The following is a 9,843-nucleotide window of genomic DNA, read 5'->3' as shown; positions in this document are numbered from 1 at the left end:
CAAGTGCGGCTGCTCTGATCTCCCAACCTAGTATCGACGGTCTTGGACTGTTTCGATGCTGGCTACGACTATGCCGGGGCCTGCCTCTGCTCCCTCAACTGTAACGAAATCTCCAACTCACGCCGCCGAGCGGCCTCATGCAACTCCAGCAAGGTCTCGCACCTCTACATAGACACAAACTGCCTGATATCCCTCTTGAGCATACTCAGATATCGGGACATCTGAGCCTGCTCCGAAGCAAACTATGGGAAAAACATCGCCCTCTCAGTGAACATCCTAGTGATCTCCATCACTGACTCTGTATCCTGCTTCAGCTCCAGGAACTCATAATCCAACGTTTCTCTCTCTTTCTCTCTCTCTCTCTCTCTCTCTCTCTCTCAACTCATGGAACATAACGAGTACTGAACATCTCCTGGAACTGATCCATGTAACCGCAGCCCGCTGCGTATCAGAATAAGATCCCATAGTCAACCTCCACCAATCCTTCGCCCCGAGCCTCAACAGGTTCAAAGCACACCTCACCCTCTGATCAACAGGGCATGAACATGTGAAGAAACATCCCTCCACATCTGACAACCATCGCATTGGAACAATCGGATCCTAAACCCCATCAAAAGTAGGGGGCTTCGTATTATCGAAGTCCCAATATTGAAAACCTCTACCGGCTCCTCCTCCTGCCGCTACTACAGCCGTTGTAGCTGCTGCGGAAGCCGTCTTCATAAGAGTTGCATAGTGCTCATCAAAGTACTCAATCATGGCGGTTTTGATCGACCCAAAGAGTTCCGGCAACTCAGCCCAGAACATAGCAACAACCTCATCATCTAGGATCTCACGAATCCTAGCATCCAACTCGTTCGTACCCATCTGACCAACGACCTCGGGTGGTGTTGACCCCTCCTAACCATCCTCTCCCGCTCCTAATCCTGAATTGGATCCTGCCTCGATACGCCTCGTAATCGTCATTCTGCAATACACCATGAGATCCTCAGAAACCTCGAATAACCACCCAGAATGACCCCTAATCAACCACCCAAGGGTTGTGACTTCCTTGATATGCGTGTGGGTTGTGCTTTCAGTAGTACGGGCCCATACTACCTTCCACACCTACCCATATTTGTCTCAAGTATCATCAGAACACCCCAAGCACTAACGAACATAGCAAGCACTCTATCCTCATTCCTAGAGGAATACTGAAACTCTCATAAAAGGAAACCCTAGGCTAGCAGGCATCACAATCAGGCAACTCTATCATGCACTTCCTGAAGATCCCTAGCCTAACTCTAGCATGCTGTTCTAACATATCACATAAACTGTCACACCCCCAAACCAAGGATGGCGGAAACGTCTAGGGGTGGAGGACTTCATGTACAGTATCACAACAACGTGTATAATAGTGCTCAAAGTAAAAACAACCACCATATATATAATTGCAAAAGTTACACCAAAGTATATGTTTATATGTTTCAAAAGCAATTACATTATGATGACAAAATAAATTGTTGACGGTTTAACGTCCCATCCTCAAAGCGATGAAGTTTTCCTGTTTCACTGATTTCCTGAGAATACAAGTAGTTTTAAAAAGTGTCAACAAAAAGGTTGGTGAGTTCATAAGAGTTTTGTTTGAAGTAGAAACCGTTTTTCCTTGTAAGATCGATTAGTTTGATTTCCAGAAAATCCAATATTTTCTTATTTAAGTGTGAATAGAAATATTCCTATATGATGCATTAATGAATCCTAGAATGACCCGTAGAGTTCCTCTATAATCGTCCAGCGTATATAAGTTATATAAGGTTTAAATTAGATAAAACGTTGAATATAGTGGGTCTGCCCTAGGTCCACAACCAAACAAGGAACAGGAGATGAGGCGGGCACCACCAATTCTAGGCCAATCAAGACTAAATTCTTATATGACTCAAACATGTACGGTCAGCGATTATAGTTGAAGTCTAACAGTTCTAGATGAAAAATAGTTTGTTAATACATTATATATATGTAGTCCTAAATTAGAGGACCGAGTAATAACAAGTATTGACCATACTTAAAAGTATAAATGTGGTTTCAAACGATGTGTAGTCGTAACTACCAAAACCAAAAGTGTACAGTAATATCTGTACTCATAGAGATAAAAAGGTGATTTTAAATCGACATAAAACTCATTTAGGTTTTAAAAATAAAATCCCGTAAACTTATGGGTTGTTATATCCCTATGTGAGTCGCTATAATCATACTATGACTATGTGAACCTGCCACGACGTTCTCAGTGTCGCGAAATATAAAATGACATTTGTCACCCGTAGACCTGCAGGTCCAACTGTAGCTAGCAGCAAGGTGTGGGGTGTCAAACCCAATATAGATCTATATACAAGTATCACGTTCTCCCTCAAGGAGATTCTGATTATAACTACCAGGAATTATATCCCGCACTCGGACGTACGGGGAGAGAAAGAGAGAGTCTCACAATATAGGTTAACAAGTTTACGTGAAATGTGTGTGAATATAAATATTTCTTGTATGAATGTACCCTTCTTGTACGAGTGCGTTGAGTGATGTATCATAAACTATACCTATTATAGTTTATCTAAAATGTATGTAATATGTATGAACTCTTTTATGGGAATGTATTAGTGTTATGAATTTATTCAAACTATACTTTTTATAGTTAAATAATACGTGTTCCAAAATGAATGAATAATATTTAATATGAATGTCTTAGTTTCAGTTCATAATGATAAACTAACAAGGAAACACATTCAAATATTAAAACTTATGATTATACACTTTGCTCAACATAATACAAAGTGTTATGATATTTACATGCTGTTGGCTAACTTTAGCCATTCTGCCCTGTTTTTGGAAAAATCATAGAAAAATCATACAAAGTCGAAAACTAGATCCGTAAATTCTTAGAGTTCACAAAATGTGTCTAGTTTGCTCATAATTTTTATCACAATTTTTAATGACCTCTAACTTGGGTGAAAAAGTCCATAATCACAGACTGGTCCGGATTGTTGTTTGAAATGATAGGCAGTTTTGTAAAAATCACCATAAATTGTAGAAAAATTTTATGGAGATGTGCAAGTAGTCATTTTAAAGCTACAAACTTGAACTATTTGCACCTTGTACAGTTTTGAAAACAAAAATGTTTAAGATGCCCAAAACAGTCCGTGAATGGAGTTGAACTTTTCTGATGAAGGCTGTTAGAAATATTTAGTTATGTTCTTGATGTTTTAACTTGTATTCCCCCCCCCCCCCCCTGAAAACTTGAGAAAACATGAAAATGTAGGGGTATGGACTCACCTTGAGTGATTTCAGTAGGTAAGTGTTGAAGAAGATAAGTGTTCAACCCAAGAACACTTGAAGAATCACTTGAAGATTCGAAGCTCTAACGCTAATATGATGGAGTTTGTGTAAGATATTCATGATTTGAGTAGAATGAAGTGAAATAATCATAAGGAGGATGAATTATACTTACTAAGATTGGAAGAACACGTGAAGATCAGCCTTGAATCTCGAGTTTGGAGTGGGAAAAGTTTGAGAGAAAGTGGTGTTTGATACTTAGTGAAATGAGGGCAAATGAGAGAAAATGAGGAGAGAGGATGTTTGTTCCAGCTCTAAAAACGTGGGAATGAGTGTAAATTGAGTGGAAATGACATTGATGTGACCTAGGTAAGGTGGGGAGGTGTGGTTAGTCAAAGAGTGGGTGTGGGGTCGTTGCTTGTGACATTGGATAAGGCAAAGTCAACACTCCACCTTTAATAATTCACCCATTTGATTTTTATTATTTAAATAATGATTTTCATCAAAATATGTTTAAATTATGAATATTTAGAGTTTATTATGTTAAAATATAATTTCTGGAGAAAATCCCGCTTTAAAATCATGAAAAACGGGCTTAAAATGTTAAAAATATCAAAAATGGGCTAAAAGTGGCAAATATGCGAATTCTGGCCGAGGCTCGGCCTTCTGGTGCTGAACCGAGAGAGAGAGAGAGGCAGAAACCGAGAGGGAGGAAGAGAGAAGGAAGGAACCGATAGGGAGAGAGAGAGAACAGAGGGAAACGAAAGGGGCGAGTCAGACGCGCGAAGTGATGGGCGAGGGTTCGATCCGAAGGGTCAGTAGCGAGGGTGGGGTTCGGTTCGGGAATAAGAGGCGAGGATGTCAGAACCGAACGGACTGTAGTGAACAGTAGTGAACAGTACCTTCGGTTTGGTTGATGAACAGTACCTTCGGTTCGGTTGATGAACAGTACTTTCGGTTCGTTTTGGGTTCCTTGCTCTCGGGTTCGGTTCTTTGTTCTCGGGTTCGGTTCCTCCTGGGCGAGGTTCGGCCCTGAGAGGACCTTCGGCTCAGGAGGGTTCGGCTCCTCCTTGTTCTTGGTCCCTAAGAGGACCTTCGGTTCCTAATGTCCATTTTTCTCGTTTTCGCCCCGTTTTGAGCCGTTTTTGACCCGGTTAAGGGTCGGAATGACCCGAATGATTCCAAAAAGTTAAGGGAAACTTTTGAGAGAGATTTGGGAGAGATTTCTCACACTTGGAGAGATTTGGGAGAGATTTGACATTCTTGGAGAGATTTCTCATACAGAGAGATATTTGAGAGAGATTTCACATACTTGGAGAGATTTGGGAGAGATTTGACATTCTTGGAGAGATTTCTCATACAAGGAGATATTTGAGAGAGGTTTCACATACTTGGAGAGATTAGGGAGAGATTTTGACATAGAGAGGGATAGAGTGAAAACAATTGAGAGAGGTTCCGTGTGGGACAGTTATGAGTGTCCGGCACCGCAATGCATGGTTCGTAAACCCTGTTAAGCCTTGTTTAAGGATCTTACACACTCCCGATGAGTATGCATCATTGTTTTATCGGTTTGGCTCGCCATGTACTACAGTTTTTAGGTTAAAGAGATCTAGTTGTACGTACTTTTCGATTTATGTTCTCTTATTAGAATAGTGAGTTGTTTAGTAAATACTGAACGTAAGTCCAAGTACACAAGGGTTAGTTGAGCTGACCGGTTTGACTTGTTGACTTTATTTGACTTTGAATTGACTAGAATTTGATGGTTGTCACATAAACAAATAACTTGTATGGTAATTTTGGGGTAACTTACTAGCTCCGGCTGATTGTACCCTATGCGTCCTCTTTTACTTATTTTTGAAAACCATTTTTAATTTCTCTTAGAAAACTCTCCTTGATTTGAGACTGGATTTACACGAATGTCCCTCCACTTCACTCAAACCAAGGCTCTAATACCAACTTGTAACATCCAAAAATTTTCAACCAATTTAAACTTTTCAGAAAAAACCCATATTCATTAATTCATTACAAAAAGGTTTTCAATTCATTTATTATCAGAGTATTTCCCAGAATCACATCATAAATACATAAAACATGACGAGCGGTACGATCACGCCTTTGCCTTGCCACGATTTCCTGAAGTGCCTGAAACCATACACTGAAAATTGTATGCCTGAAAGCTTAGTGAGTTACCCCCAAAATACGAACCACATATACCATACACATAACGTATCATATCATAAACAGAACAACCATGCACGTCGGGTCTCCTATGTGACTGGTCCACCCTCCGAGTCTAGCAACATACATCGAGTATGCAGTGTGGTTGGTCCGCCCGCACCGGGCCTTCAACCCACCTGCTCCACTCACTGAGTCTACAATATGACAGGTCCGCCCGCGTCGGGCCTTTAATCGGCCTGGTCCACTCTCCAAGCCTCGGTACGTCTGGTCCGCCCTCGTGGGGCCTATAGCCTATCCGGACCGCTCGTTGGGCCTTTGGTATATCTGGTCCGCCCTGGGTATGTTGGCCTACAACACAAAAGAGGACCGCCTCAACCCAACCCCAGTCAACCAACCATGTGCACATAAAAATATAAGCATATAACAATTAATCATCAATCAACCGATGTAGCAGATCACATGCACAACATACTCTAACCAGGATACCGACCTAAACAGTCACTAATATAGCATCATCTCCTATATACCAGGATTCCGACCTTAGCCAGGTCTATAACATATACCATCGTAACTACCAGGATGCAACCATATAGCAAAGCAATAACATAGCAAATAACAACTACCCGGATTTCCATCCGATAAAGGGCCGGCCTTGGTGCCTTAGACCCTGTCGATATAGTGAGGATAACTCACCTCGCAACTGCTGACTAAAGAGATAAGATTACGCTGCTCCAACCTCCGACACGAACTTCACCACTATTTAATACCAAAAGACTGAACTCAATAAATACCAATAATTACCAAAATACCGTTGGAAGTCAACTGGTCAACTCTTGGTCAAAGTCAAATTCCTCAGTCAAAGTCCACTTTCATGTGTGACTCTACTCGCCGAGTCACGCCGTCGACTCGCCGAGTCCCTATACTCAGAAACTCCCAATCTACGACTCAACTCGCCGATTCGCCCCAAGACTCGCTGAGTCCAACAAACTCTGAGTCCCTTCATGCTCAACTCACCGAGTCATCCTTCGACTCCCCGATTCGCAGCTCAACCAGAAAAGATTAGGACTCCACGACCAAACTCGCCGAGTCCAAGAACAAACTCGCCGAGTCCAAGGAAACATTCAACAGACTCGCCGATTTGTTCTTCCAACTCGTCGAGTTCCTGCCTATCTTCATCCGACTCGCAGAGTCTACCCATGCGATTCGCCGAGTATCTCCATCTCTTAACCCATGCAGTGGATTTTTAGGACATGTTTGGGCTCCAATCCATAGATCTACCCTTCTACAAGCTATTCCTCACGTAAAGTTGCAAACTTTACGTGATATCAAGGAGATATAAACTCAAAACACACTAGGTCTTGGGTTTTAGATGAAAAGGGGATTCACCAATCATCCAAGGACTGAAACTTTATGAATTTAGGACTCAAAATAGGTTCAAATCTAAAGTTTCAGCTTCAGATCTAGCTTCTGTAACAATTCCCTTAACCAAGGAAAACCTTAGCCTCCACATATGAATGATTCTAGAAGAAAAGGTCAAGGTAACAGCTTAATACCTCACAAATGTGTCCCAAACTAGAGTGGGTTCTAGATCCACATGAAATCCTTGATGGTAGTCTCTTGCTCTTCAAGTCTCCTCCACCAAATTCACTTCTCAAAGCTCCAAACACTCTCCAAGCTCTCACTCACGGTTATTAGGGTTTCTAGGACTCAAAGAGGATGTAAAGAGGCTGAAGAGAGGGTACTATGTTCTTTATATATATCACGAACCATGGATTAGGGTTTTTCTCATTCCAGGACCTACTCGCCGAGTCCAGTCTCCAACTCGCCAAGTTGGTCACTTAACGTGTGAGCAGAATCACGACTCGACTCGCCAAATCTATCCATCGATTCACCGAGTCGGCCTTCCTTATTTACACTAAGAACCCTGAACTTGCACTTCTGAACTCAGGGTGTTACACAAACTCAATTAATGAACCTATAGGATCACACAGATCATTAATGAGAAGATTATGCGGAATATCAATAACAACTTCACCATCGTTAGAACCACCAATTTTTCCTTCACCTATATCTAAGAGCCATTTTGCAAAATCCATTGTTTGTTGAATATCAGATGTATCACTTCCAACAATTAACCTCATGTTTTTGCTAAGTTGATGGACTTTGCGTTGTTGCCATAAATACGATGAACTTAAAGAAGCATTAACACTGTCTTGTCTACTACCACCTGGGATAACAGGAAAAATTTGTCTGAAATCTTCTCAAAAAACAATGACTTTGCCTCCAAATGGAAAATTTGAGTTTCTTGGATCATGACGCTTTAATATGTCTTTCAAAGTTCAATCTAAAGCTTCAAACACATGCTTATGAATCATAGGTGCTTCATCCCATATGATCAATGAGGTTTATGTAATAACCTACATAGGATATCAGGTCTATCCTCAAAACTTCAGGCCATTTTGGATTACACGTAAAGGTTATGAAAAAAATCAGGATATCCAAACCACTTACACAAGGACATGGCGTCTAAGTAGTTTTGCATCATGTAACGTGCACCACCAGTAAAAGAAGAAGGTAAAATAACACGTTGGCCGAATTCCGAAATATTTTTATTCCCCTGATCTTGAAACTTACGCAAATTCTCATAAGATTGACATCTAAGAACTTTTCGTTGATTGCGTACGTAATATAACCTCTCGCTTTCAATCATTCTATAACCATCCATTAAAAACTGCTGGAAAAGCCTTTTTGAATTCAAAATCAATGAGAAAGAATTATCCTTGTCTTGAATTCTGTAAGCAAAAAATTTATTGATGTGTTTTGACGCTTGCTATCGCTTGAAGACGTAACACCTGTATGAGGGATGTCAACTCTATAACCATCATCGCCATATGGAAATAGTAGAGGATACTGAAGAGGAGGGTAAGATGAGTGTAATTCACTGATACGTTGTAGAGCTCCTGATGAAGTGTGTACAACGATTGCTCTGTTATTAATAAAATCACCAGAGTCACCCACAATTAAAGCAGCGACTTCAGAAGCAGTCGGTAGGTTATACGTCCTTCCATCTTGTTGTCTTTTACCAATAATTCGTAACTTTAGGTCAACATGAGGATTTTTTTAAAAACGTCTCTAACGATCCTATAACACTTAACCAGCTCATTATTTGAATCCAACATAATCTTCAAATCTTCTATAATTTGACGATTAATTGAATCATTAGACGATGTAGAGGCATGTTTTGTTCTACTACAAATAAAATCAATTGTATAGATATATATATATATATATATATATATATATATATATATATATATATATATATATATATATATATAGACTCTTATTATTTAGTAATTTAGTAAATATAGTTAAAGTGATAATATAAAGTAACAGTAAAAGTCAATATATACCCGAAACATTTCTGTCTGTTTGAGGTTTCATTTTCGGTATCGTATATGTACAACTGAGAAAATCTTGGTTGATCTCCATTTGCAGGTAAAAGGCTTCCAATACTATGATAGTTTTGACCGCTAAGCCTATATACGTATGGTGCATTTCCTCTGTTAATGGAGTTAATGGATGAATCAACTTTTCCACCCACCGACGTAAGTGAAAACATTGAATTGTAACGACGAATGTTTTTCATGAAATATTTGGTTTTAGAATCTATAGCACAATACAGTTGTTTGTAACTTTGCAGTGCTTCTTTTAAAGTAGGTAGTTCTACCTTCCCATAACTGCAACAGAGAGAAAAACTTGTAGTCCCTGTTTTTTTGCGTCTTACAGATTTGTCTTTCCATAATTTAGCATGACATATCTCGCAAACAACATTCTGATCACCATGATCTAAATAAGCTGTTAAATAAAAAAATATTAAGAATTGTAAGTTTACAAATATTGTAATTATTATAAGGTTACAATCTTATAAGTGTTGCTTATTATAATTACCTATTGATATACCCGCATGTGTACGATGGAACATATCTCGACCATTATTATCATCATCTCTAGTTAGATCAAATATAGGTATATGAGATATATGTCTAGATTTCCTTTTTTTTCTTTAGCACTGCATAAGAAGCGTTGTTGGATGAATAACTGTAAGTAATTGTAGATGAATTAGTTGATTGCATGACATTAAAAAATGTAGAATGGTGTGTATTTTTTAATAACGGTGTCGGACCGTTATTATCATTGGTACAAAACGCTTTAAAAATTTAACTTATTAGTCATGTGGCTGTTGTAGAATAAAATAATATTGTATAACAAAGAGAACCGTGCATAAGATTTGAGATATTGGATATTGGATATTAGTATCATAGAATTGATATTTAATGGAGATCACAAGGTCATACAATGGTAATA

The sequence above is a fragment of the Lactuca saligna genome, chromosome 8 (assembly GCF_052625555.1).
Source record: "Lactuca saligna cultivar CGN05327 chromosome 8, ASM5262555v1, whole genome shotgun sequence".
NCBI lineage: Eukaryota > Viridiplantae > Streptophyta > Magnoliopsida > Asterales > Asteraceae > Lactuca > Lactuca saligna.
The sequence above is the reverse complement of the archived record's forward strand: the minus strand, read 5'-3'. Positions refer to the sequence as shown.